At 52.3% G+C, this 27,186-nt stretch overlaps 1 long non-coding RNA gene across 1 annotated transcript in view; it reads left to right on the top strand.

The window, feature by feature from the left end:
* Positions 1 to 639: 639 nt before the first annotated feature.
* LOC122450125 overlaps positions 640 to 27,186 on the top strand; it is a 33,070-nt gene continuing 6,523 nt past the window's right edge. The window contains exons 1-2 of the long non-coding RNA XR_006272066.1: positions 640 to 759; positions 22,637 to 22,936. This is a non-coding gene — a long non-coding RNA (uncharacterized LOC122450125). The remainder of the gene's footprint in view (positions 760 to 22,636; positions 22,937 to 27,186) is intronic.

Here is a 27,186-nt window from a genome sequence, read left to right as displayed (position 1 = left end):
AAGAACTTTCCAGAAAAAAGAATTGGCTGTCAGGGAACTGAGCTGAGTGGGTGGACCCCAATGAAACTGTTAGCCTTCAGGGGCTCCTGGGTGCTTTTTTGTTTGTTTGTGACCTTGAGTACCTCTTGAAGTCATTGAGTAAAAAGGCATCCATGGGTCTCATCTCTCCGTGTGGCTTTATGTAACAAAGACTCCAAAGGGAGGGCAATCCCAGGGGAAGGGAATTTCCAGGGTCAACTGGACTCTTTCTAGCCCCGCTCACCCATGCTCTGTGCTATTTGTGAATTAGTTATTTCAGAACTGGATGGATTGATAGCAGTAATAATAATAAATAGCGGTGGCCTCAGCTATTGCTGCTGCTGCTCTTGCTGTTTAGTTGCCGTGTCTGATCCTTTGCGACCCCGTGGACTGTAGCCCACCAGGCTCCTCTGTCCAAGGGGTTTCCCAGGCAAGAATACTGGAGTGGGGTGCCCGTTCCTCCTCCAGGGGATCTTCCCGACCCAGGGATCGAACCCACGTCTCCTGCTTTGGCAGGCGGATTCTTTGCCACTGAGCGCCCTGGGAAGCCCAGTAAGCCTCAGCCGCTAAAGGTAATCGATCACTTCCTCAACAACACATTTCCTGAGCTGGAGCATTTCATGGGCTTTACCACACGGGCTCCTGGGAGACAGCGGTGCGATTGTGATCGGCCCCAGTCTCCAGATGAGAAAGCTGGGCTCAGAAGGAGGAAATCACCTGCCAAACACGACATGAGGGCCGGTAAGACAAAGCTGGGGTTTTAGCCTGGGTGGCTGGAGTCCGGGGCTCCATCACAGCTTGCTACTGCTGGTTGGCAGACACTGTTTAGCTCACTCTCTTGTCTTCTGCAAGGCTTGGCACATGGAGGTCAAATTGCTCAGTACATTATTTTTACCTAAGTGATGATGAAGTCGTTTCCCCCTCATTTTACATCTTTGCTGGGGTCTTGAGGCAGAGATCACACATCAGGCATTCCAAATGGATTAGTTCAAAACCAAGCTTCACGAGTAAAGAGGATCTGGCTTAGAATGAGGCATTCATGTGCCTTAAGGTCTGTCGGGCTTCCGTGGTGGCTCAGTGGTAAAGAATCCATCTGCCAATGCAAGAGATGTGGGCTCGATCCCTGGGTCAAGAAGGTCCCCTGGAGGAGGAAATGGCAACCCACTCTAGCATTCTTGCCTGGAGAATCTCACAGACAGAGGAGCCTGGTGGGTTACAGTCGTTAGAGTCACAGAGTCAGATGTGACTTAGCAACTAAAATGACAACATACGACCTATCGCCTCCTGGAGGTTAAAAAAGATGGCGAGAAAGATCAGTTAATATTTTTCATATGTATCCAGCACATTGAAAAGAAGTAATGTGTATTGAAGTCTCTTGTGCTGGGCATTTTAGCATCTGTTATCTCGTCATCATTGCAACTGTCTTGGGGGAGGATGCTGCATTATTAAGGCCACTTTTCAGATAAAGTATAGAGTTCACCCTCCTAGAACAACAGGGTGAACCAGAGTCAGGTTAGGAGTCTGGAAGCTTTGGAACCCTCTTCTAGGGCCCATGATGCCAAAGTTACCCTCCACATGTTGGACAGATAATTTAGATGGAGGGAGGACCCGATTTGCCTTCCACTCTGCATCCTAGGCAGAGAAAAAGGGGGCTCTCTGGTTTTTCCGCTCTGGAGGGCAGAGAACGAATACAAGCTAGAGGTAAGGAGCGAACTCAGAGAGACTTCGATGCTCACGCTGAGTCGTGCCCAACTCTTTGTGACTCCAGGGACTGTACCCCGCCAGGCTCCTCTGTCCATGTGATTCTCCAGGCAAGAATACTGGGGCAGGTTGCCATTTCCTCCTCCAGGGGATCTTCCCAACCCAGGGATCAAACCCACGTCTCCTGAATCGAATCCACGTTGCAGATGGATTCTTTACCACTGAGCTGCTGGGGAAGAGGCTTGGGCATTTATCCATCAACAGCACGCTTGTGCTCAGAAATATTTGGACTCCCAAGCAGACTGCGCTGAGTGGGAACTCACCGCTGGATTACCTCATTTATCAAAAGTCAATCTGAAACGACCAAACTGCCGACCAGATCCTGGACTGCCTTGTAAGGGCCCATGAGAAGAGTTTGGGCTGTTGCAGTCTGTTGCAGAAGGCGGGGCTGCAGGCTGCCATTCTCCTGCTTTCTGAAATACCGCTAGTACTCGGGCACTCCTCTCCAGCCTGAGCACGCTCCCAGGGTCTGAATCTAAGGTGGGGATCTAGCAAAGTGGGAAGTGGCGTTGGTTGTCTTCTGCCCTCATTTATTTCTTGCCCACTGTCTTCTGTCCTTGGGAGCAGAACTGATGGCTTCTGTGGGGCCCTGTGGGAAAGCCCACAGCAGTGCCGGCCTCCCCAGCTGCAGCATCTGCCTCTCTGCCATCGTCGGGCCTGCAGAAAGGCCCAGAAGCAGCTTTCCAACCTGTGAGTCCTCAGCCAGGGGCTTGAGGGACGGGCGCTGGGGCCTGGGGCCTCCTGGGAGCCTGGCAGCTCTGGGGGTCGCCAGAGGGTTTTTCCTGCTGGGAGTGGACAGTTGTTCTAAGGGCAGGGTCAGCGTACAGGAGACTTATTTTCTTAGTGGCCTCAGCCCACCTGCCCTGGGAAGGTGGGCTCATGAGCGTGTGTGTGTGACTAGTTCAGTATTTGTATAGGTGTTAACATATTAGTGCGTATGTGAGTACATGTACTGTTGTATGTGTGTGTGAGTATAAGTATTGTGTGTATGTGAGTGTATGTATTGTGTGTGTATAAGTGTATGCATTGTGTCTGTATGTGTATGTGAGTGTATGTGAATATAGGTATTGTATGTGTATGTGAGTATATGTATTGTGTATGTGTGAGTATATGCATTGTGTGTGTGTGAATACATGTATTGTGTGTGTATGTGAATATATGTATTGTGCATGTGTATGTGAATATATGCATTGTGTGTGTGTGAGTATATGTATTGTGTATGTGTGAGTATATGCATTGTGTGTGTGTGAGTACATGTATTGTGTGTGTATACGAGTGTATGTATTGTATGTGTGCATGTGTATGTGAGTTGTGTACTGTGTCTGTGTGTGTGAGTATATGTATGTGTGTATGTGAATACATGTATTGTGCATGTGTATGTGAGTATATGCACTGTGTGTGTGTGTGTGTACGTGAGTGTATGTACTGTGTGTGTGAGTGTGCGGGTGTTCCTTTTGGGCTGCCAGGCCAGAGTTGGACTTAACCCAGCAAAGCGCCTTTGAAGTCGCAATCAGAAAGCGCAGTTCCTCCTTCCTCCCAAACTGGAGTGGTGGCGTGGCTGCAGACGGGAAGGCGTTTGCAAGCTCTTCTCACTTTCACACCGTCTCCTCCTTCCCAAATGGTGGCACAAACCGTGCTTTTGTGGGAGGGACCCCTGGCTGCTAGGTCCCTTTGGTATCCATGGCAACAAAGGGGTTTGAGGGGGAGGGTCAGAGGAGGGGAGACGTCCCCTCCAGACAAAGGGGAGGGAGAAAGGCGGGGGAGGGGAGGGAGTCAGAGGGACGATTTATTGTCTTTGTCTGTGGCTTCTAGGAGCCCTGGGGAGAAAGCGGAAAGGGCCTGAGCACAGCTCAGAGCCTGGGAGAGAGGGTGGGGGGGCACCTCCCACCCCGCTGTCCACGGGGTCAACCCAAAATTCCCGGGCCGCCATTCATGTCTGAAGTTGGCAATAAGGGGTCCATGATCTGAGCCACAGTCAGCTCCCGGTCTTGTTTTTGCTGACTGTATAGAGCTTCTCCATCTTTGGCTGCAGAGAATATAATCAATCTGATTTCGGTATTGACCATCTGGTGATGTCCACGTGTAGAGTCTTCTCTTGTGTTGTTGGAAGAGGGTGTCTGCTATGACCAGTGCGTTCTCTTGGCAGAATTCTGTTAGCCTTTGCCCTGCTTCTGTACTGAACTGAACTGAACCATTTGAGGTTCTTTCCCCATCTGACTGGGGAGCCGTCTGCTTTCCTCCATTTCCCTGCATAGGCCCACAGAGCAAGTGCTGGCCTTGCTCCTGTATCTGCCTCCAGGGCTGACAACTTATCTTACTGATTTCTGCATCTCCAGGGCCTTGCCCCTGAGATGAACTTCCAATTGACAAAACGTGCTTGCTTATTCTGGAACCTTTGTGCGGATGGAGCTCCCCGCCTAGAAAGCCCTGATTCTCCCCTCTCCCCATGCAAGACCAACCCCTTCTTCCTGCTCAACTCAAGTCCTGCCTTCTCTATGAAGCTTCCACAGCCCGTGTCCTTACCAAGGTCTTCAAACTCAAGTAGAATTTCTTGACTTGCAAGTGCATGTTAATATCTGGTTTCTCTGGACACCCCAGTCTGTGCTTAATCACAGCCTGTTGGTTTTTAAAACCCAGCTCTTTCCCTGGTGCTGGAAAGGCATGGTCTTCAGATAAGAGTAATACTAAGCAATGGACTTCCCACATGGCTCAGTGGTAAAGAATCTGCCTGCAATGCAGGAAGCTCAAGAGACTCGGGTTTGATCTCTGGGTGGAGAAGGTCGCCTGGAGTAGGAAATGGCAAGCCCCTACGGTATTCTTGCCTGGAAAATTTCATAGACAGAGGAGTCTGGTGGGCTGCAGTCCATGGGGCCCAAAGAGTCAGACTTGACTGAACACACAATACCAATCATTATTTCAGTTCTTGTGAGTGCTTGGCATGCAAAATGCCATTTGAAGTAAAAACCAATTTGAGTTTGAGGGTTGGCTCTGCAACTACTATCTGTGAACTTGAGTAAGACATTTCAACTCTCTGCACCTCAGTTTCCTCATCTGGAAAACAGGGATTATGATAGCAGTTTTCATTTTTTTTCCCAGAGGGTTGTCTGGAAGCCCGTAAGAACCACTAGTCGGGACACGGCTTGGAGGAGCCTTGGAGATGCGCGTCTTGCTAATTTTGGGGCTGGTGTCCCACCCTGTTCTGTGGCGTCCCACAGATGTTCAGCCACCGTCCCGGGGAAACCCAGCCAGTGTTCGCTGAGCTGAGCTAAAGATCTGGAGAGGAACTGGTGCTGGGAGGGTTGGCTGAGTCCTCGCGGGGAATCCTACCACGTGCCGCCCACTGGGACTTGCGTCTTGTCAGGGTATTTGGGGAATTTTCTTAGGGTAAAAAATCTGCAGGGTTTAGAAGTCACGGCCTAGGGCACTGCAATTATTAAGAAGAAATTTAGGGAAAGAGTAGTGAAAGTCGCTCAGTCATGTCTGACTCTTTGCAACCCCCACGGACTATACAGTCCCTGGAATTCTCCAGGCCAGAATACTGGAGTGGGTAGCCTTTCCCTTCTCCAGGATCTTCTCAACCCAGGGGTCAAACCCAGGTCTCCCGCATGCAGGCGGATTCTTTACCAGCTGAGCCACAAGGAAAGCCCAAGAATACTGGAGTGGGTAGCCTATCCCTTTTCCAGTGGATCATTCCAACCCAGGAACTGAACCTGGGGTCTCCCTCTCTAAAGGGAAAGGGTAGGGTGAAGATAAAGAAGTCCTGGGAATTCCCTGGTGGTCCAGTGGTTAGGATTCAGAGCTTTCATGGCCGGGGCCCAGGTTCAATCCCTCGTCAGGGAACTAAGATCCTGGAAGACTTGTGGTGTGGCCAGAAAAAAGAAAAAGTAAAAGAAATCCTAAGGAATAGGGCTTAGGGATTGTTGTTTAGTCACTAAGTTACGTCCGACTCTTTTAGGAGCCCATGGACTGTAGCCTGCCAGGCTCCTCTGTCCAGGGGATTTCCCAGGCAAGACTACTGGAGTAGGTTGCCATTTCCTTCTCCGGAATCTTCTCAGATCAGGGATCGAACCCGCATCCCCTGCATTGGCAGGTGGATTCTTTACCACTGAGCCATCTGGGAAGCCCTAGGGGTTAGGGATGCTCCCACTAAACATAGTCGGGTGCCTGCTGTCTGCTGATCCCTTGTAATTACAAACCATCTCCTGGCTTTGTTCTTCCGATCATTTCGGGAAGTGGATATTAATACCCCCATTTTAAAGGTGACCTGCCTTGTAGAGCAATTATACACCAATTAAATATAATAATAAAGCAGTTCAGACCTTCATGTAGATTCTGCCTCTTCTCATACCATGTTTATGCTGGCTTGCTAGTAACTAACCAAATAAGATGACACAGCTCTTAAAAAAAAAATAAATAAAGGTGAACTGCCCAGACCCAGCTCCCGCCTCCACTCTCCCATGTCTAACCTCCCCGACCCCGGACTGAGGTCTGGAGGTCCCATCCTGCTGATGGAGCAGGAGAAAGCTGACCCCTGGCAGGACCCGCTGACTGCTCCCAGGGGGAGAGACAACCAATAGGTGTGGCGACTGTAAGAAAACACGTGGAAATCGCAGCTCGTCATGCAGGCGTGAGCTCATCACGGGCAAGGAGAAACCCAGCGGAGCTTCCTGTGTTGTTGGCCAGGGGTCCGCGTTGCCTGCCATCTGGGTGTCCGCTGAGCTCGCAAACATCCATCAGCGCAGGGCGCGGGGTGGGGTGAGGCGAGGGGCAGGGGGTGCAGGGAGGGGGCTGGAAGGTCACCTGGTGATCGCCGACAGCTGGACCCCACCCGCCCCCTCCTTCCACCCCCAGGGGCTGGGGGGAGTGTGATTAAGAGCCGGCTGTCAGGACGTGCCCACCAGCTGCCAGGTGACCTCAGAGGCCATTTCACGTTCAGCAACACAATGTCAGCCGTAGCCTTTGCCCCGTCCTCACCGTTGGAGGATGGAGCCGACTCCAGAGAGGAAAAGGTTCTTTAAAATAGAAGCTAACCTCCTTGGCCCAGCCCCTGGCTCTTCCTGCAACTTCAAGGGCTCTCCTTAGAAGCCTGGAGGTGGCCCTTTTCCTCCTGCGGGAGGGCCAAGCAAGGGGCTGAAGGTGGGAAATGTACCCGGCGGCACAGACCCCTAGGACTGTCTTGGATCCCACGAGAACATTTTGATTTCCCAAGCGATGTCTCGGGGAGGACCCCTGCCTCCTCTGGAAGTGGAGGGGACCTTTCTTATTTTCATGCTGCAGTCCTTCCTTCTTACCCAGAGGTCAGTGGGCCCACCCAGGTCTAGAACCGCACGCCCAGCCAGGTAGCCACTATCTGCACGCGGCGGTTCAAATTTAAATGGGTATCATTGAAAATGAAATGAAATTAATATTTTGGCTCTTTAGCCACACCAGCCATATTTCAAGTTCCTAACAGTCACACATGGTGAAGCCCTATTAGATTGGACAATGCAGAGATAAGACACCTCCAACATTCCAGAAAGTTCTTTGGGATGGCACTGGCTCAGAGCTGGGGTTCCCCCCTCTGGCTTCCCCTTAGAATCGTCTGGGAACTTATGAATATCCTGATGCCTGACTGGGGCTCACCCCCAAGACTCAGAGTCAGTCGTCTAGAATCAGGCTTGACATCGAGGTTGTTTTAAAAAGTTCTCCAAAGGATTCTCGTGGGGAGACAGCCCCGGTCCTCTGACTCCCAAATGTACCTCGTTATGAGAATCATGTGGGTTTGTTTTCCTTTCAAACAATCCCCTTACCAGTTTTTATACCATGACATTGACTTTTAAAGTTTATCTATTTTTACTAGAAAAGATTTTTTTGGAGGGCCGCACTGCACTGCTTGCAGGATCTTAGTTCCCCAACCAGGGATTGAACCTGGACCCTCGTTAGGGAAAGCGTGGTGTTCTAACCACTAGACAGCCAGGGAATGTCTTTTTTCCTTTTTTTAAGTACAGATTTCTAGGAAACTTCCTCGGGATTTAGACTCACAGGTCTCCGGGGTCTGTGTGAAAAAGCACAGCGTGCCAGGTGAATCTTATGGTCGAGCTGGTTTGGGAGAAATGGATGTAGACGAGAGACAGGAAGAGCGTCACTCAGCAGGCTCCTGCCAGCGCAGGCATGGCGCTGGGGCCATGGAGGCCGCTACAGTCCAGCGAGGTGGGGTCACCTGAGCCAGGGTCACAGGAGAGGAAGTGGAAATTCAGGGGACGTGACATCCTCTCTCTAAGCCACTTCGCCACGGAACGGTGGTCCCTAGAGCCCCCTCTGAGAGTTAAAGCAAGTGGGCTTGGGAGTCATTTGGGGGTCCGAATCACGCCGTTAGCTGTGTGACCTTGGATGTCACTGGAGCTCTCAAAGTCAATTTCCAGCTTTGCAAACTGGGAATCACGGCAGTCCCTACCTCCCAGCGTGTGCGCGTGACCCAGGGCAGGACAAGACCCTGGATGGTGCCACCGCCATCAGACTGGCATCCCGGAGACTCAGCTCTGTGGACGAACAGGAGGCCCGCTCAGGCCGGCTTGCTCTTTCCATCACGTCTGTCCCACGTGGGTCTTCTGTGCTCCTCTCGCGCGCTGCCTATCCGTCTCCGTGTCTGTCTGGTCTGTCCCTTCATGCTCTGTGGCTCTGTCTGGCTGGGTGTGGGGACTCAGCAAGTCTCCTTGCTGCTGACGCGGGGGGCCCGGCCACCTCCTTTTCCTCAGGCCACTGTGTTGCTAGACTGTGACTTCAGCAGAGTAATGGAAACAGTAGCAGAAATAATCATCATCATTTTTCGTAAAACAGCAGCTGCCATTTACCGGGAGCTTGAGCTCAGGCACTGTGCTCACCGTTTAGATGTCCATGTGTTGAACCTTCCCTACGAATCTATGAGGCAGGGATTACTGTTCTCCATTTTTTCCTGCCCAGAAGTGGTGGCTTCAGGACTTCCCTGGTGGTCCAATGGTTAAAACATCACCTTCCAACACAGGGGTGTGGGTTTGATCTCTGGTGGGGGCGCTAAGATCCCTCACACCCGTGGCCAAAAACCCAAAGCAAAAAGCAGAAGCAGTGCTATAACAAACTCAATAAAGACTTTAAAAATGATCCACATAAAAAAATAAAGGGTGGGGGGAACACAGGCTTAGAGTCCTCAAAACACTCATCTATGGTCATAAAGCTCAAAACCAGCAAGACTGAGATTTGAACCCAGTTTTGGGCCCCAGAGTTGTTACTCTGGGTTGTCACCCAGACAGAAAAAAGAAGGAAAAAATACCCACTTAACAGAAACAGCCCCGTGTCTCAGTTTACAAGGTACTTTTACGCACATGGAATCCCTGTATTTTTAGACACTCTGGGTGATGGGGGGCTGTTTTCGCTCAGTCCCTAAGTCCTGTCCCACGCTTCTGCGACCCCATGGGCTGTGGCCCACCAGGCTCCTTTGTCCATGGGATTTTCCAGGCAGGAATACTGGAGAGGGGGGCGGGAGTTATCCTACTTCCCAGGTCAGGAAAATGAGGCCCCTGGAAGGTGCAGGACCCCAGGATCACTCGGTTCGTAGCAGAATCAGTAAGACGCAGACCAAGCCATCGTCTGTCCAGGCTGCCACATTGCTGCTCTTTCCAAAAAGCATCACCCAAGAGAGACCACCGTCACCGTGGAGAGTTTCTGACTGCCTTCACCTTCTTCTGCCTCGTCCATGGTAGTGAGGGGCCCGCCTCCTCCCGGGCAAAGCGGAAGTGCTTGAATTTGGCTAAGGAGGTGCGAGCTGTCTCCTTATCCTGTTATCCCGAGTGAGCTCTAGTTCTTTCTCAGAGATGAGGGGAGATGCTGTGACCCCTGGACTCCTTCGAGGGAAATGCTGGCCCCGGGGAAGCCTCTCCCCTCCTCTCCCTGCCGCTGGTCACACACGGGATGAGAACCCGCTCGTGGACTGGACAGCAGCAAAGGGGATGGTGTGGGAGGCTGGGAGCAGTCAGGCAGCCCTGGATTTCGATCCCTGCCCTGTCTCCTTCTGGCCGCGTGCCTTGGAGCACATCAGGTCAGCCGACTGTAAAACAGGGGGTAGTGATGGCATCTGCCTTCAGGGATTATCGTGAGGGCTGAACGACACAGTGGCTGTCGGTGCCAAGCACTGCCTGGCGCCCAGAGCCGCTGGGATGGGACCCGCTGCCCCCAGGGCTGGTGGTCTTCAGCCACAGTCCTCGGGGAGCTGCCGCAGGGCCCCTTTCCCTCCCTGCTCCCGGGGGCCACAGGAAAAGGGGGGCTGGCCCCGAGAAAGCAGCGAGGTCCCTTAACGAGCTCAGGAAAGCCCATCTCCTGACAATCACCAAGCAGGGCTCTGCAATAACATCCTGCCGGGAGAGGCAGGAAGTGTGTCTGGGGGCGGCAGCGTGTGGCAGCCCCACTGCCCGCGTCTGCCCGTCGGTCCGAGACTGAAGGAAGCTCAGGAAGCAGCCACCGGGGGTCAGAGGGAGCGGAGCACTTCCCCTTCCCCGCGCATCCTGGACGGACGCGGAGGCGGGGACAGCAGCGCTCCCGGAGGGGCCCTCCCCTGGGGTGCCCCCCCAGCACCCCAGGTGAGACTCTGAGCACTTTCCCTGGGAGCCCTTCCTGCCCCCCCCCCCCCCAATGCCTGGGCCTCAGCTGCCGCAGCCCTGCGGGTCCGCGGCCGCTGGTCAGGGAGCCGGTTGGGCGTAGGGGAGGGGTCCCCACCTGCCAGTCAAAGCACCGATAGTCGGGGAGGATGGAGACAGAGAGGGTCCGGGCGCCTGGGGGTCGGATGAAGTGTCGAGATGAGGAGCTCGGGTAGTGATCGCAATGGAGCTCAGGGCACCTGGGGGTGGGCTGAGGGTGTGAGAGCTCCGGGGAAGTCTTTGGGGTGGAGGAAGACAAGATGGGGTTGGCTGGCCTAGGAGGTGGGAGCCGCCCTGAGCGTGTGAGGACCGCGGGGGAAGCCTCCGCCAACCGTGGTCTGCGGCGGGAGAGAAAGCAGGGGCCTGGGACTTCGAGGGCGGCCACAGCAGGAAGGATGGACGTGTCGGCAGGGTAGCAAGAAACCACCAAAGCCTTTTAAGCAGGGAAGTGACGTGATCGGATTTGCGGTGTGAGTCTTGGTGGGTCCCCTCCCGTCAATGAACAAAGTCGGTGGCTCACCTGGTAAAGCATCTGCCTGCAATGCAGGATACCCAGGCTCAATTCCTGGTTCGGGAAGACCCCCTGGAGAAGGGATGGCTACCCACTCCAGGAGTCTTGCCTGGAGAATTCCATGGAGCCAGGCAGGCTGAAGTTTGTGGGGTTGCAAAGAGTCAGACCCAGGTGAAGGACTTTCACTTCATTTTCACACTTCACTGGGACCAGCTCTGCTGTCAGGCCTGGAGGAGACTGAAGGATGCTACTTGTCAGAGCTGGAGTCTGGTGTGGTGGGGATCCGTGTGGGACACGGCTGGGGGGTGGCTCAGACCCTGGCTTTGTCAGGCCTTCGCCCAGTGACCAGGGAGTGTGGCTTTACCCCCTCTGGATCCCACTTCTTAGATGTATATGTAAACAGATTGAGCCAGGTGAATCTGAGAGGCCCTTGCAGATAATGTATTCTGTGATCCAAAGGCAACACAGGTTTCCCAGCCCTCAGGAAGCTTAAGATCTGGGGGTGCCTGATGGAGTGAGACAGCAGGCTTGGTAAATTCTGGCAGGTTCTTAGAAAGCATGTGCTCCAGGACAGGGGCTGGAGGGAGGAACACAGACTCTCTGTCCTGGAGGACGGCTTTTCTGCTTGCAGAGGAGGGATGGTTTGCCACCACGTGCCCATGGCTTTGCTGGCTCTGAGGCTGGATTCTCCACAAATCTCAGTCCTGAGTGGGGAATGTCTGTTCAGCTGGCGGGTAGAGGACACAGAAGTCTATAGCTGCTCTCCCCTGGGGACACCCCAGGGATCCTGCCTTCAGGATGCTCTCCTCCTGAGTCTTTGGAGTGTCCTTGGTCCCCAGAGTCATGAACAGTGGCCATTCCCGTGAAGATGGGGAGGCAGTGGGGAAAGAGGGTGACAGCTTGTGGTTAGAGACCTGGGTTTTATGACAACTTGTAGTTAGAGACCTGGGTTGTATGCTTGGCTCTGCTGGTAAGTGACATGTCATGTGGCCTTGGGGACACGTCACTCTTCCTCTCAGGGACGCAGTTTCCTCATTGATACAATGACGTTTTTCTAAGTAGTCGCTGGGTTCTGGGCACTGGGTCTGGTGATGTCAGTTCTTTCAGGCAGCCTTCAGCTGGGTGGGGAGACACTTACTTTCCGTGTAGTGTTCTGAGTACCATGCCAGAGGGATGCCAGGGGTGGGGCGGGGGGAACACAGGTACAGGCATGGGGTCATTAGTTCAGCCAAGGGAGGCTTCCTGGAGGAGGAGGTGACATTCACATTTGAATGATCAGTGTGAGTCAGTTGGCAGAAGGAGGTGGGGCGGGGGGAAAGGACTGAAGACGTTTCCAGAGAGCCAGGACTCCACTGGTCATCTTCCCTTTGCAACACCAGCTCCACGCCCTCCCAGTTGCTGGCTGATGCTCAGAAGAGGCCCACCGCCTGGGGAGGGGGGGGGGTGCCACCAGCAGCGGAGGTCTCTGGCAGGGATGCCTTTGCACCCTCTGCTGGCACGAACTCTGAGCCTAGCCCATGGCTGACTTGATGTTGTGAGCTGGCCTTTGGGGAGAGTTTTCCAGCAGTCAGCAGGATGTCTCCCTGGGAGCCTCAGAGATTTAGATCAGAGCTGACAGAGCCTGGTCTCTGCCAGGGTTTGCTGGAAGGGATCGCACCCCTCCGCCTCCCACCCCAGGGCCTTCCTAAGGGTAGAACTCCCAGCTCCCGCTGCCGCAGTGAGAATCCTTCTTGAGTGTAGACTGCGGGGCAGGGAGACAGGACAGAGAATCTCATCAGTGAACGCATACCTGGACAGGATCACTGTGCAGGGAAGGGTGTGGTCTCGTGGGGGAGTCAGAGCAGGCCCTCTGAGCGAGCCTGGCACGTTCCTGGGCGGACTCCTGAGTGGGGGTGCGTGGAGGTGAGACCTAAAGGAAGAGAAGGAATGTGCTCCTTGAAGGATGGGGTGGGTTAGAGCGGGCGCAGATCGGATTCTCGACAAAGGCCTGGCGGGAGCTAGGGAGCTTTGTCCGTTAAGGAGCAAAAAGGAGGCCAGGTGGCTGGTGCCTGCAGGGGAGAGCGGGAGGCTGAGTGACAGGATGCTGAAGGGCTGGCTGGGGTTTTGTTCTTTATCCTAAAAGCAGCGGGGAGGCTTAGCAGCGGGGTGCTAATAGGAGTGGGTTTGTGTTTTGAAAAGAAACATCACCCTCTCTCTCTCTTTTTTTTTCTTGCTGCACTATGCAGCTTGTGGAATCTTAGTTCTCCAACCAGGGATTGAACCCTCAGCACTGAGAGCATGGGGTCCTAAGCCCTGGAGCACCAGAGAGTTCTGCAGCGACATGGCCCTGGAGGCCGGGAGGAGAACGGGCGGGTGGAGGAGACGCTGGGGCTGGAGCCCTCTGCTCAGAGGTTATTGCAGCAGATCAGGGAGGCCTGATTGGTGGAGGTGGTGGTGAGCAGGTGTCAGGTCTGGAATTTGCTGGAATGCACGCAGGCCGTGACGGAAAGGCCATGTCAGCTTGAGGAACCCGAGGCGCAGAGGCAGGGGGCGTGGTGCCCAGGCCCATGCAGTGGAGCCAGCACTCTCTCTCCTGCTCTTTCAAGGTAGCTCCTGGCATCAGAAAGCGCCAGAGCCAAGAAGCAGCCTTGGCAATCAACTCATCCATTTACAAAGCAGAGCAAGAGACACAGGCATGGAGAAGGAGCGTGTGGAAGCCGAGGGGGGAGGGGCAGTGACTGGGATTGACACTCAGACACCACTGATGCTTGCGGAAGACAGACGGCCAGCGAGCACCGTCTCTGCAGCGCCGAGAACCCTGCTCAGCGCCGTCTAGCCCTAAATGGGAAGGGAATTCAAGAGAGTGGGGAGAGAGGCATGGGCGTGATTGCTTCACTTTGCTCCTCGGCAGAAACTAACACAACAATGTAAAGCAACTCTACTCCAGTAATAATTAAAAGCAAAAAAAAAAAAAAATCAACTCCTCCCATTCTTAGATTTTATAGATAAGGAAACTGACGCCCCAAGGGGTGAAGGCTTTAGGGGCCAGAGGCCACCCGGGGAGTTAATTAATTAACGGACTGGTCTGGGCAGGCGTAAACACAGCTCTGCTGACCCCTAGAGAGTGGGACAAGTGTTTGTTCAGGAGGTCGACTGCTGGGCAGAAGTCCCTCCAGCCGCTTTCCCAGCCCCCTTGCGTGGTTGCCTCCCATCTCAGCCGCAGCCTGGGGTTGGAGGACCCAGATGTCCGGGGCCACTGAGAGCGGCTGGATTTCCCCACGTCGTGCGTTCCCAGTGTTGGGACTAGTAGGTCAGCAGGCACGCGGGAGGGGGCGGGTGGTAGGGAGGGAGAGCCACCCCGTTTTTTAGGTGAGTTTTCCAGCATCTGAGCTTAGCGAGGTATTCCCCAGGTCCTCCGGGGACGTGCGCCTCCAGTGGGGCGGAACCCGGCAGCTGAAACCAGCAAGTGAAAGCTGTTCCCCTTGTGCCTGAATATAAGGACCTTGGTGTTTATTGTTTTGGTTATTTTTATTTATTTTTGATTTTTCCCTCTTAACTTTTTCATTTTGTATTGGAGGCTAGCCGATTGATGGGCTTCCCACGTGGCACTAGTGGTAAAGAACCCTCCTGCCAATGCAGGAGACTTAAGAGATGCAGGTTCCTCCTCTGGGTCGGGAAGATTCCCTGGAGGAGGGCATGGCCACCCTCTCCAGAATTCTTGTCTGGAGAATCCCGTGGGCAGAGGAGCCTGGCGGGCTACAGTCCGTGGGGTCACAGAGAGTCGGACACGGCTGAAGTGACTTTGCAAGCACAGCTGATTGATGATGCTGTGACGGTTTCAGGGGGACAGCCAAGGGACTCAGCCGGATATATGCTTGTATCCACTCTCCCCCAGACTCCCCTCCCATCCAGGCTGCCACCCGACACTGAGCAGAGCTGAACCTTGGTGTTTAGAATCGAATCTTGCCACAGGGTCTGACACGTATCATCCAATACTGTGCTGAGTCCAGATGTAAGGGACCATTCTGGAGCTGTGTTGGTGTGGGGGCCAAAATGTTGGAATTTTCACTTTTTTTTTTTTGAGAAAAGTAGGCTGCCTATTTGAAATCGGGCTTGCATTAGGGAATTCCCGAACACGTTTTCGGGCAGCTGCCTCAATATAGCTCGTGGTCAGAGTCATCTGACTTTGTCCCTGAGGAATCCTCAGGGTCCCAGGAGGACCCAGGGTCTCTGTTCTCTGTGGCTGCCTCCTTGAGCTCCAGGAGCGTTCAGGCCAGGGCGACGCTGGCCCTGGCTCTGGGGGAAGCTAGTAGAGGCTCTGGAGTCATGCAGCCCTGGGCTGGGGGTCCGGGGGGCACAGCCGTGTCCTGGCTCCCCGGACCACCTGCGTGACATCGGCACTCACCTCTCTGAACCCCATGTTCCGGTTTTGCTCAGTGGGGCTGGGAATCCCTGTTGCACAGTGTCATCGTGAGTATGGAATGAGGTCACGGGTGGAGAGCGCTTAATAGATGGTTCAGGGTTGAAAAGGAGTGCTCAGTCAATTTAAATTCTGCTGTGAATTCTCCCTCTGGGACCCTGACATCAACCGAGATCGAGGCCGATTGAATCAGAGGAACAGAACCTTCTTCTTCGGCTCTGGCCAGTCCTGGCTGTCTCTGGGGGTTACTGCCATGGCAACGGGTCGGTGGAGCGGTGAGGATGCCCACGGGGCAGCTGAGCGGCCTGCCGGCGCCTGGTGCAGCCGCGGAGGCATCCTGATTAACGGCTGCCTGGGCCACCGGCCTCATCTCAGGCCACCCCGGGGTGGGGGTGGGGGGCGGAGAACTTCTTACCCAGGGCTGGGGAGAGCCCCCCTCGCTGGGACGTGCCAGGGCCCTGGGGGTGGGCACAGTGACAGGAGCCGCAGAGTCTCCAAACTGCCGGGGTGGAGTGTGAAGCCCTGGAAATCAGCGCCTCTCTGCGACCGGAGACAGAACAAACCGGTGGTGAATGCCTGCAGCGTGCGCGACGCAACGGGACGTTCCTTCCCCGAAGGTTCGTTTCCACAGCAATCCTGGGCGATAAGTGTCATCACCCATGGCAGGGAGCTGGACGCCAAGGCCCAGAGACGGGGAATCGCTCATGCTTAACGCACAGCTAGGGTTTGCAGCCCAGAGGATTCTGATTTCAGTCCTGCGTTCTTCCTGCCACCTCGTGTTACCTGTCGTCTGTCCAGGTCTCAGGGATGCGTCTGGTTTATCTCTCTACGGCATTTCTAGTCCCTGGGAAGGTGCTTCATGTATATTAAGTGAAACTGAAAGTCGCTCAGTTGTGTCCGACTCTTTGCGACCCCATGGACTATGCAGTCCGTGGAGTTCTCCAGGCCAGAATACTGGAGTGGGTAGCCTTTCCCTCCTCCAGGGGATCTTCCCAACCCAGGGATCGAGCCGGGCTCTCCTGCACTGCGGGCAGACTCTTTACCAGCTGAGCATGGTGGCTCCACATGTATTAAGGGTTCAGTTAGAAATTATTGGACCAGTGAGTTGCTGGGGATCATTGTGGTGCCATTTTTCACAAGTTTGTTTGTAGTGGAGGATAACTGCTTTACGATATTGGACTGGCTTCTGCTATGGCCGAAATGTTCATCAGCTTGAATCGGCCGAAGGCGCACACATGTCCCCCCGCCCCTCGTGGACCCCGCTCCCGCCTCCCGCCGCGTCCCAGCCGTCTAGGTCGTCACGGAGCCGTGCTGTGAGCTCCCCGTGTCTTACAGCCAAACCCGCAGGCTGTCTGTCTCACACATGGTGGCGTCCGTGTTTCCCTGCTACTTTTGCAACGCGTCCCACCCTCTCCTTCCCTCACAGCATCCACGTCTGTTCCCTCCATCTGGTCTCCACTGCTGCCGTGCAAATAGGTTCTTCAGTACTCTTTCTGGATTCCATATATATGCGTTAACGCACAGTATTTGTTTTTCTCTTTCTGACTGACCCCACTCTGCCTAACAGGCTCTAGGATCACCCACCTCATAAGAACAGATGCAAATGCATTCCTTTTCATGGCTGAGTAATATGCCATCGTACGTTTGTGTGTAGTCTCATTTTTGACAGGCAGAGTCCTAAAAGTTGGCCATGTGGGTGTGCATGTCCGTGGGCCTCTATCAGACCCTATGAGGGGAAAGAGAGACTCAGGCCTTAGTGATGAGAATCCTCCCTTGGCTCTCAGCCTCTCTTTACCAGCCTCTTTTCCCACGAGCTCTAGTCACACTGGATCCCACCCTGAATGTGCATTGAAATTCCCCTCTGCGCCTTCTTTCCTATTTTTCCCTGACTTGGAATATTCTCATTTCCATCTTTTCTTGAGGATCCCATACCCCCCTTCAAGTTTCAGATGCCCTCTTCCTGATGTTTCCCTTGATGCCTTTACGGCAACACCTCTCTACATTTCTTTAAATTTCAGGTGAATAGCGAAGGGACTCAGCTAGACACGTACATGTATCCTTTCTGCCCCAGACGCCCCTCCCATCCAGGCTGCCACACAACACGGAGGAGAGTGGGGCCTTGGTGTTTACAATCGAATGCTGTGACAGGGCCTGACAGATGTTATCAAATACTGTGCTGAGTCCAGATGTAAGAGATCATTCCGGAAATGTTTGTGCGTGGGCCAGAATGCTGGCATTCTCTTTTTTGTTGTTGAGAAAAGCAGGTTGCATATTTGCAGTTGGGATTGCAGCTGTCTAAATCTCCGTACCACCGTGGGTCTCTTTGGCGTGTCCTTGGTGACATTCTGCGTTGCAGTCTGTCTTCCACAGATACCTTCCGCCCCTTACAGACAAGTGCTCCCAGCAGGCCCTGACTCTGTTGACGCTGTGTCCTCTGGGGCGTCTGGCCCACTGGCACACCCAGCAGTTGTAGTGAGTGTGGATTTGAATGGCGCTGACTTGGAGCAGGGCTCCCCATCCCGGGTCCCCTGTCACCCTGACGCTCTGGCATGGGGCTGGGTTAGCAAAGGTGTCGGGCTGGAACCCGGCAGGGCTGGAGTGGGGCCTCCAGCTGCTTCTCTCCCCACGTGTGGGCTGAAAGCAGCCTCTCCAGGGACCTCCCTGACCTCTGCTGACCTTCACTGGGACTGTTTTCTCATTCTCTTGGATCAGGCTGAGAAAAACAGGAAGAATCATTAAGAGATAGAGCCTTCCGAGCCAGCAAGATGATGCCTGATGCTTTTTACAGACCCTGAAAGCTTTGTTTGTGCGCTGTAACAAAAGAGTGGGCCTTTCCTGCCGGCTCTGGGGAGAAGCTTCCACTAACCTGGATCCAGCCCAGCACCACGCCCAGCTCACTTTGCTCCTCTTCCACTTCCTTCCACACTTAGAGTCTCTAGTGTTTTCTACACTTCAAAAGGGTAGAGTGGTAGCCAGAATCTCTCCCTGAGAGATCATCTCACTCCTTGCTACTCAAAGTGTGGTCCGTGGACCAACAGTTCAGGAGGCTTGCTAGAAAGGCAGCTCCTGGGTTCTGCCACGCCTGCTGATGGAGTCTGCACCTTGCAAGGTCCCCGGGGCATGGGTTTGCCCATTAAAGTTTGAGAAGTGAGGCCCTAAGTCACTTAAAAAAAGTAAGAGGTGGCGTCTGAAGCCTGACGAGGGAAATTGGTTAGCGGCAAGATTAACGGGGTTGAACACACATCTGTTGGAAGCTGCTAGACGCCAGTCCTGTGCGAGGCGTGGGGGGTGAAACTGAAGGCAGAGCTCCTGCCGCCTCCGGTCTTCAGTCGTTCTTTCTTGTGGGGGCTTCCCAGGTGGCGCTATGGCGAGGAATCTGCCTGCCAGGGCGGGAGTGCAAGAGACAAGGGTTCGATCCCCGAGTCAAGAAGATCCCCAGGAGTAGGAAATGGCAACCAACGCCAATATTCTTGCCTGGAAAATTCCACGGCCAGGAGCTTAGTGGGCTACAGGCTGGGGGCTCAAAAAGTCGGACACAGCTGAGGACCACGCGCACATTCTATCTTGTACCAAACGCTGCCTTGCTCACACCGGATCCTCAGCAAGTGTTTGCTGAGTGAATAAGACTCTTGAATTCCAGCCCCGGGGTTTCTTCCACTTCACCACAGCTGCCTTCTGTAATTACCAGGCTTCTTGAGTAACCTGGAGCACTTTCAGACAGAAATAAATACGTTTCTTAAGGAGGGATTCAGAGAGCGGGCTGTATCCTTGGTTTTACCAACTCTGGGCTGCAGAATCCCAAGACTCTAGTCAGGAGAAAAGGTTCATGCGATCCAGAAATCCACGTATCAAAAATGGTGGAGGGAGAAGGTCTGTACCAAAGCAAGGTAAACATTTCTGAGGGCTTCCCTGGGGGTTCAGTGGTAAAGAATCTGCCTGCAATGCAGGAGACCTCGGTTCAGTCCCTGGGTTGGGAAGATCCGCTGGAGGAGGGCATGGCAACCCACTCCAGTACTTTTGCCTGGAGAATCCCATGGACAGAGGAGCCTGGCGGGCTACAGTCCACATGGTCACAAAGGAGTCGCACACGACTTAGTGACTAAACAACAGAAATGTCTCTGATGAAGTGACGCAGGGCATAGAACAGGGTCAAGCATCAGTGCCCCGCTCCATGTTGCCAAGGGTCTGGTGACAGGTGTCTGTCCTACTGTTAAATTACTTTTGTTAAAAGATAAATAACAATTCTGGCTTTTTTTCTTTTTGTCCCTTTCTGACATTCAAGATGCCGCAGTGAGGACTTAGTGGGTTCTTTTCTGTCCAGATGGATGACTGCTGAGTGATCCAAGTGTCTCTTGTCCCCTGAAGTCTGATCTCTGTTGGGAGGTCTAGCTATCTCTTTAGGGGCTTTTCCATTGATTTAACATTTGCTTTTCGGCTTCCCAAGTGGTGCTCGTGGTAAATAACCTGCCTGCCAGTGCGCGGGTTCGATCCGTGGGTCGGGAAGGTCACCTGGATGAGGGCGTGGCCACCCACTCCAGTATTCTTGCCTGGAGAATTCAATTCTAAGGACAGAGGAGCCCAGCAGGCTACAGTCCACGGGGTCACAGGGAGTCGGACATGACTAAGCGACTTACCAGGCATGCACGCGATCATTAGAAATCACTTTTCTTTCTTGTTTCTTTCTTTTTTTTTTTTTTATGTGCTTTCAGAGATGCTAGACTCAGTAATTGGATTTTTAATTTAAAAATTTGTATTATTTTATTTTTTAATTGGAGTATAATTGCTTTACAGGGTCATGTTCGTTTCTGCTGTACAGTGAAGTGAATCGGCTATAGGGATACACATATCCCTTCCCTCATGGACACCCCCACCCCCCAATCCCACCATCTGGGTCCTCACAGAGCACCGAGTCGAGCTCCCTGGGATATCCAGAGGGGGACACTGCCTTTACTTCTGAGAAGGACTTTGCTTCTCCCTTTTCTCGTTCATCAAAACGGTGACCGTGCAGTGCAGCCTACTCTATCTGAGGTTCCTCTGGTTGCTGTGTTTTTTCTGAAAGCTGGGTATTCTTCTGCTCCTATGAAGGGGGATAAGGTTTTAAACTTCTTTGCCTGGAAGCAGTCACATACCACCTTGTGTCCGAATTGTAAATTACTTTTCAGTTGGGGAAAAAACATGCTGTCATTGCATGTTTCTCTAACAATCTTATTTTGCAGTAATAGCTTAGATGCCAACACTCTTTGAGGCCGCTGAGGTGGGTGGTAAGCTTCTTTATTTATTTTTGTTGTCCTTGTCAAACTCTTAAAATATTGTTCCCTGGCATTTTCCAAAGCACAGTGATACAAAGTGGTGTAATTCTTGGAAAAGTTAGAGACAAGAACTGAGGAATCCATCTGTTCCTTGCATTGGTCAATTTACTAGTATCTAGAATAATTATGCTATTTTTTAAAAATAATAAAAACAGCAGTTGTTAATTTTTTTCCCACTATGTCAGACACTATTCTAGTGTCATTAACAGGGCTTGTATCATTGAATCGCTCCTACCACGCTGTGAGATAGCCGCATTGTACAGAGAAGGGAATGAGTCAGGGCAGCAGTGAGTAGCTCGTGCAGTCAGTACTGACAATAGCAGGACCTGAGCTCTGGTTGCTTGGACCCTGGACCATGGGCCCTTACCCTCTCAGAATCTTGCTTCTGCAATGTGGTGGTCGCTCTGGATCTCAGCATTATGTTGCTGACACGTTTTCCCCCCAGTAAGTCTTTTCCTTCTAGACTAGTCTTTCAGTTGTATATTATTGTCTAACTCACTCACTGGCTTTCTCACTCAGTCGTGTCCAACTCTGTGATTCTTCGGACTCTAGCCCTCCAAGTGCCTCTGTCCATGGGACTTTTCAGGCAAGAATGCTGGAGTGGGTTGCCATTACCTCCTCTGGGGGATCTTCCCCACCCAGGGATCAAACCCGTGTCTCCTAAGTTTTCTGCATCACAGACAGATTCCTTACCGCTGAGCCTTTGGGGAAGCCCATTATTGTCAAACAAACAGTCCCAAACACAGAGGCTTAAAAAATTACTTCTGTTAAAAGATAAACTGAGACATATTAAAAATTCTGAGTGTATTTAAGCAAAAAAATCCATTCTAATCAGGCAGTGCCACGCTTCCTAACCAGAAGTGGTTAGGAGTACTCCACCCACTGAAACTAGGGTCGAGACTTTTGTAGAGAGGATGCAGAAAGAAAGCAGGGAAATTATTTGATTGGTTAAGGCTTAAGGAGTCGCCTCATTTGAGAAAACCTAGTTGGTTGTGATCGATAGTCCTTAGTTTTGATTTCTTAACCTTGAGGCATTTCGGGGTTAAGTTCTGGTTTGCTGAGAGCAGTTACAAGGCATTAGCACTGGCCTCCTTGTCCCCAACATGGCTTCACTGGACAGTTGTCTTGCTGTAGATCAGACAATTCATAGGAGCTCAGGGCTCCCAGGAGCATGAAAGCAGAAGCTGCCAGACCCTCTTAAGGATTTGGACTGGAATTGGCATCACTTCTGCTACCTTCCTTCGGTTAGATTATGTCACAGGACAGGCACAGATTCAGTGTGGGGGTGGACCACTCCAAGCTGTGGTTCATTGGGGCCCCTGTTTGGAGACAAGCTGTCACAGCTGGCCAACGTGAGTTGTCTGGTATAGGACAGTGGTTAAGTGCACTGAGTCTGGAGGCCAGATGTGGACTAAAACCCTGGCTTTGTCCCATTTCCACTGTGTGATGTTAGATAAGTGACTTACAGATCTCTCAGCGTCCGGTTCTTCCCCTGTAAGGGTGGCAAGCTAGTAGTTCATCCCTTTCGTGGACGGCAAGAGTATCAAACCAGTCCATCCTAAAGGAAATCAGCCCTGGTTATTTGTTGGAAGGCCTGTGGTTGAAGCTGCAACACTCTGGCCACCTGATGTGGAGAGCTGACTCACTGGAGAAGACTGGGAAAGGTTGGGAAAGGTTGGGATGGGAAATGCTGATGCTGGGGAAGGTGGAAGGCAAAAGGAGAAGTGAATAGCAGTGGACGAGATGGTTGGATGGCATCACCAACCCAGTGGACATGAATCTGAGCCAACTCCAGGAGACAGTCGAGGACAGAGGAGCCTGGCGTGCTGCGGCCATGGGGTCGCAGAGTCGGACACGACTTAGTGACTGAACGGGAACCTCAAAGTAGTTCCCAGTCGCTGTCACTAATTGAGCATCACCGTGCTAAGCACTGCACGTATCTGACCTCCCACCCTCTCAGGGACCCTATGGACTGGCTCCCATTGTCTTTCAGACCAACAGGGAAATTCAGACCCACGGAGAGGATGTCACTTGCCCAAGTTCGCCCAGCTGGTAAGGGACGGCACAGGGTTTTGAATCCAGGCTCCTGAGTCTGTGCTCTTCATCACGCTCTGCATTGCTCAAGAGTGACTCCGTCCCCATGAGACTCCGTGACACCAGGCGGGTAACACGCTTGGTGTGGCCTGTGGTACAGTGTAAATGCACCGAGTCGGCAGCGGTTGTGAACGTCCACGGAGGCGCACCATCCTGAGAGGCCTGGCTCCTCATCATCGTCTTTCACTCCTTGGCTACAGTGAGTACAAGCTGTTCGTTCCCGTTAAAAATCACATGGTCCCACGTAGCATTCCCATTTCAGATGTCTTTGGGCTCATCTCCCATATAGTTCGTTTCCTGAATTTGCTTCTTGGTCTGCAGCAGGGGGAGTGTCAGGCTTTCCTTCTAGGAAATCATCCTGGATCGATGCTTGGCCTCCCGCATGGCGCTGTGGATGAGAAGCTACCTGTCCTCTGAAGATGCAGCTGATTATCCAGGCTTTAGCGCCTGAAGCTCCATGGCGCTGTTTAAGATCCACTGGGATGCTCAGAGCGATACAGGGTATTTACACCTGTAGGTTTGTAATGTGTGTTCAGATTTTTCTGCCCCTGTCTCTTGGTTTTCAGATTTGAGCCATTTCCTGCCATTGTGAATCGGTTTGTATATCTGCTTCCTCTTTCTAACTTACAAACTGTTAGCTGTCTGCTGGGGTTTTGTTTTTCTCTCATAGAATGGAGACAGCTTTTCTGCTACTTGGGTCTGGCTAAGCATTACTATAGGGCTTCCCAGGTGACACTAGTGGTAAAAAACCTGCTGCCAATACAGGAGACGTAAAAGATGCAGGTTCGATCCCTGGGCGGGGAAGATCCCTTGGCAGAGGGCATGGCAACCCACTCCAGTATCCTTGCCTGGAGAATCCCGTGGACAGAGGAGCCTGCAGGCTATGGCCCTTAGGGTTGCAAAGAGTCGGACACAACTGGAATGACAGTATGCACACAGCACGGTTATGGCTGTAAAGAAAAAATGGGTTATCCTCGATTCCTCTTTGGTTCTCTTTCATTACATCTAACGCAGCAGCAAGTCCCACTGACTGTGCCTCCAGACCGTACCCTCAATCTGTCTCCTTACTCACCATCCTCTCTGGTGCCTCTTTCAAACATCTTCCATCTGAACTACGCAGAAGCGCCCTCCCTGGGGTCCCAGCGTACACGCTTCCCCACCTTTGGATCACTTCCCTGCAGCGTTTGACCTGATCCTTGAGAAATGTCATCCAACTCTGCCATTCCTTTGCTCGAAACCCTCCAGTGGTCTCCCACGGCGGTTACACTTAGTGTGGCACCTGGCCAGGGCCCAGGAGGACCTGCCTGATCTGGGTGTACTTCTTCAGCCTCCCCCTCCGGCCCTCTTCGGGCTGGGTGTTCTTTGCAGCACACATCACTGTCTGGAACTATTTATTGCCTGTTGTTTGATCTCACCTCCGTCTCCCGTCCCCACCAATTCCCCCTCCTACAGAGAAAACAAGTGACCAGGGGCAGAGACTTTACCTTCTCACTCTTATGTACCCAGCATTTGAAACGTGCCTGTCACATGGGATTTTGCATGCATGAAGGCGTAAGCTGCTCCTTTATAGGAAACTCTAACTTCTTATATGAACCGATCCCATAGCTTTGGCTTTTATTTTTTGACTGCAGAGCGTGGCATGTGGTGTCTTAGTTTCCTGACCAGGCGCCTCCTGCAGTGGAAGTGTGGAGTCGTAACCACTGGGCCGCCAGGGAAGTCCCCACAGCTTTGGCGTTTCATTACAGGCATAGGAATCTCTTTCAACTCCTGGCTCAGCTACAGAAGTAGAATCTTCCATTTTATATAAAAAAATCAGCTACATTAGTGTCATTTTCTAGAGGTCCTGGTGATGTACTCCCAAATCATTCCATGAGCAATGTGTGAAGCTGGGGGGGGGGAACATAATAATATTCTCTTTCTCATAACCCTCTCACTGGGGTGTCTTTCTCTATCATCCCTGCCCTCCATGGTGAGTGGGTTGGAGGGAATGAGCCGTGACACAATACAGCCAATATTTTCTCCTCAAATAGTCTCCTTTTTAAAAAAAAATGTTGTTTATTTTTAATGGAAGGGTAATTGCTTTGCAGTACTGTGTTGGTTTCTACCGAACATCAGTGTGAAGCAGCCGTAGGTTTCCCGGGCCCCCTCCCACCTCCCTCCTCCTGGGGCCCCTCTAGGCGGCTCCAGAGCTGGGTTTGAGTTCCCCGAGGCACACAGCAAATTCCCATTTGCTCCCAAAGAGCCTCTGAGTCACATCCATGGGCAGTGACTTTTTCTCATCCATCTCTCATCCTTCTCCTGGCAAGCCGGCCCCTGTGGTGGTGATTTCCAGTAGAAATCACTCTGAAATCCGAATGCCGTGCACTAACTCTGTAGCTTGGTGCTATGCGTCCTGTCTTTACCTTTCATCACAGCGACCGTTTTCCATGAGGAGGTTCATTTCCCCTACAAAGTTCATGTGGCATTACTGTTAATGTGCTTCACACATTTTCCATCTCAGCCCCTTATTGATCCTAAACCATTTTTCTCATGTTTTAATTAGTTTTAGAGCAGCTTGAAAGTAGAAAAGAAAAGGAACAGAGAAGAAGTAAAAATAATTGGAGCATTAAAACACTGGAAAATCTGACTGTTTCTGGGTCTACATCATAAGAGATAAAACCAGAAAGGGCTTTGAGCAACAAGGCCCATTAAAAATTTTCGGTGAAGATAACTTAGCCAAGTGGAAACAAATACAGAATAAGAATGTGACTTCTCATTTATTGTTTCAGATAATTGCAAGGTGTCCATTAAGAGAGGAGACACCTAGGAAAAGAAAGCAAGGTATAGGCTAGGCTTAAAAACACTTCTGAGTAAAGACCTTTGCATTTGCTCTGAAACAGGACGCTCTGCGGGAGTGTAATCGAAAGTGGGGTCCAGCTGCACAAGAGCCGATAAAGAGGCCAGGTTGATGGGAGGGAAAATTCGCTCTATTTTGGATGCCAGCAACCACAGGGGTGGGTGGACGCCTGTCCAAAGGCCGATTCCCCCCCACCCCCCATTGACAATCAGGGGCAAGAGCTTTTGTAGGCTGAGGGAGGGGGCCACATGCCGCAACAGCACAGTCAGCTCTGAGAGTCATCTTGAAATTGGTCATCGGTGGTCTGACCAGCATCATCCTGATTATTTTAAAAATTTTTATGTATTTTTAGCTGGAGGATAACTGCTTTACAATACCGTGTTAGTTTCTGCCATGGATTCTTTTAGGTATCGTTAATCTTCAGTTCCAAGGTCAGTTTGTTTGCATTTCTTGAGGCCAGTTCTTGGAACTGTGGTCGCTGATGTCAAGGCTCCAGCCTGGTCATCTCGCAGTTAGCTTCTCCAGCTGGTGGGAGTTCCAGTGTCTATAAGGCAGCTCGTAGGACACAGCTCAGAGTATTGTGTATAGCCTTTGAGAAGGAACTAGTGGGTCCTTCACTATGCTCCATGACTGGACGACTTTTATTTGGTCTCCTTTGACAGTTTCCCTTTGTTTCTGCATTTTTCTCACTTCTCCGATTAAACCTATTCTTTGGCTACAGCTTTTCCAAGACAAAAGGCAGGCAGAGTACATGGCAGGGGCTTGGTGTGTGTGTCGGGGGGGTAGGACCATAGGATCCTGCTCTTTTCAGAAGCGTAGAGAACAAAAGTCTATCAGCTTTTTTCAGGAAGGTGAATTGCTAAGAAACCGTGAACATGGATTTGAAAAGCTATTGAGTATTGAGGCCTAAAGAAATTTCAGGCCAGCTTCCTTGCAGCAGCAGGAGACAGAAGATGGGCAACCCCTAAAGCGTGCAGGCTCATCCAAAATCCACTTTAGGCATGGCCGGGATGGATAATGGAAAAGGGAGCCCCTCCAAGAGGGAAGGGTCAGAGGCCACAGAGACCACCGCACAGAGGAGTTCCAACCAGAAAGCAGAATCAAGGTCGAATAAAGGAACGTGGCCTGAGGCCTTCCTAGCGCTCTCCCCTCTGGAGTTCAGAACTGCCATGGGCCACGATTGCTGTGTGTTTGTATTTTCACCCTTTCTTGTCCAGGGTTTCCCTGGTGGCTCAGGTGGCAAAGCCTCCACCTGCAGTCAGGAGACCCGGGTTCGATTCCTGGGTCGGGAAGACCCCCGAAGAGGAGAATGTCTATCCACTCTAGCGTCCTTGCCTGGGGAATTCCATGGACAGAGGCTACAGTCCATGGGGTCGGAAAAGGTCAGACACCACTGAGGGAATTTCTTTCCGAGCAAGGAGTTTTGGTTGGCTGTGACCCTTCCCCGCGCCACGACTGTGTGCTGGGTGTGTGGTCGGTACTGGGTGGTGGGTTTCCTTGTTAGCTCAGAGATCACGGGGCCACGAGGAGACCTCTCAGGAATACGGCCTCATGAGCATTTTTTTTCCTGTTTTTCTGGCTGTGCCCTGAGGTTTGTGGCATCTCAGTCCCCA

The sequence above is a fragment of the Cervus canadensis genome, chromosome 11 (genome assembly GCF_019320065.1).
Source record: "Cervus canadensis isolate Bull #8, Minnesota chromosome 11, ASM1932006v1, whole genome shotgun sequence".
NCBI lineage: Eukaryota > Metazoa > Chordata > Mammalia > Artiodactyla > Cervidae > Cervus > Cervus canadensis.
The sequence above is the reverse complement of the archived record's forward strand: the minus strand, read 5'-3'. Positions and strand labels throughout refer to the sequence as shown.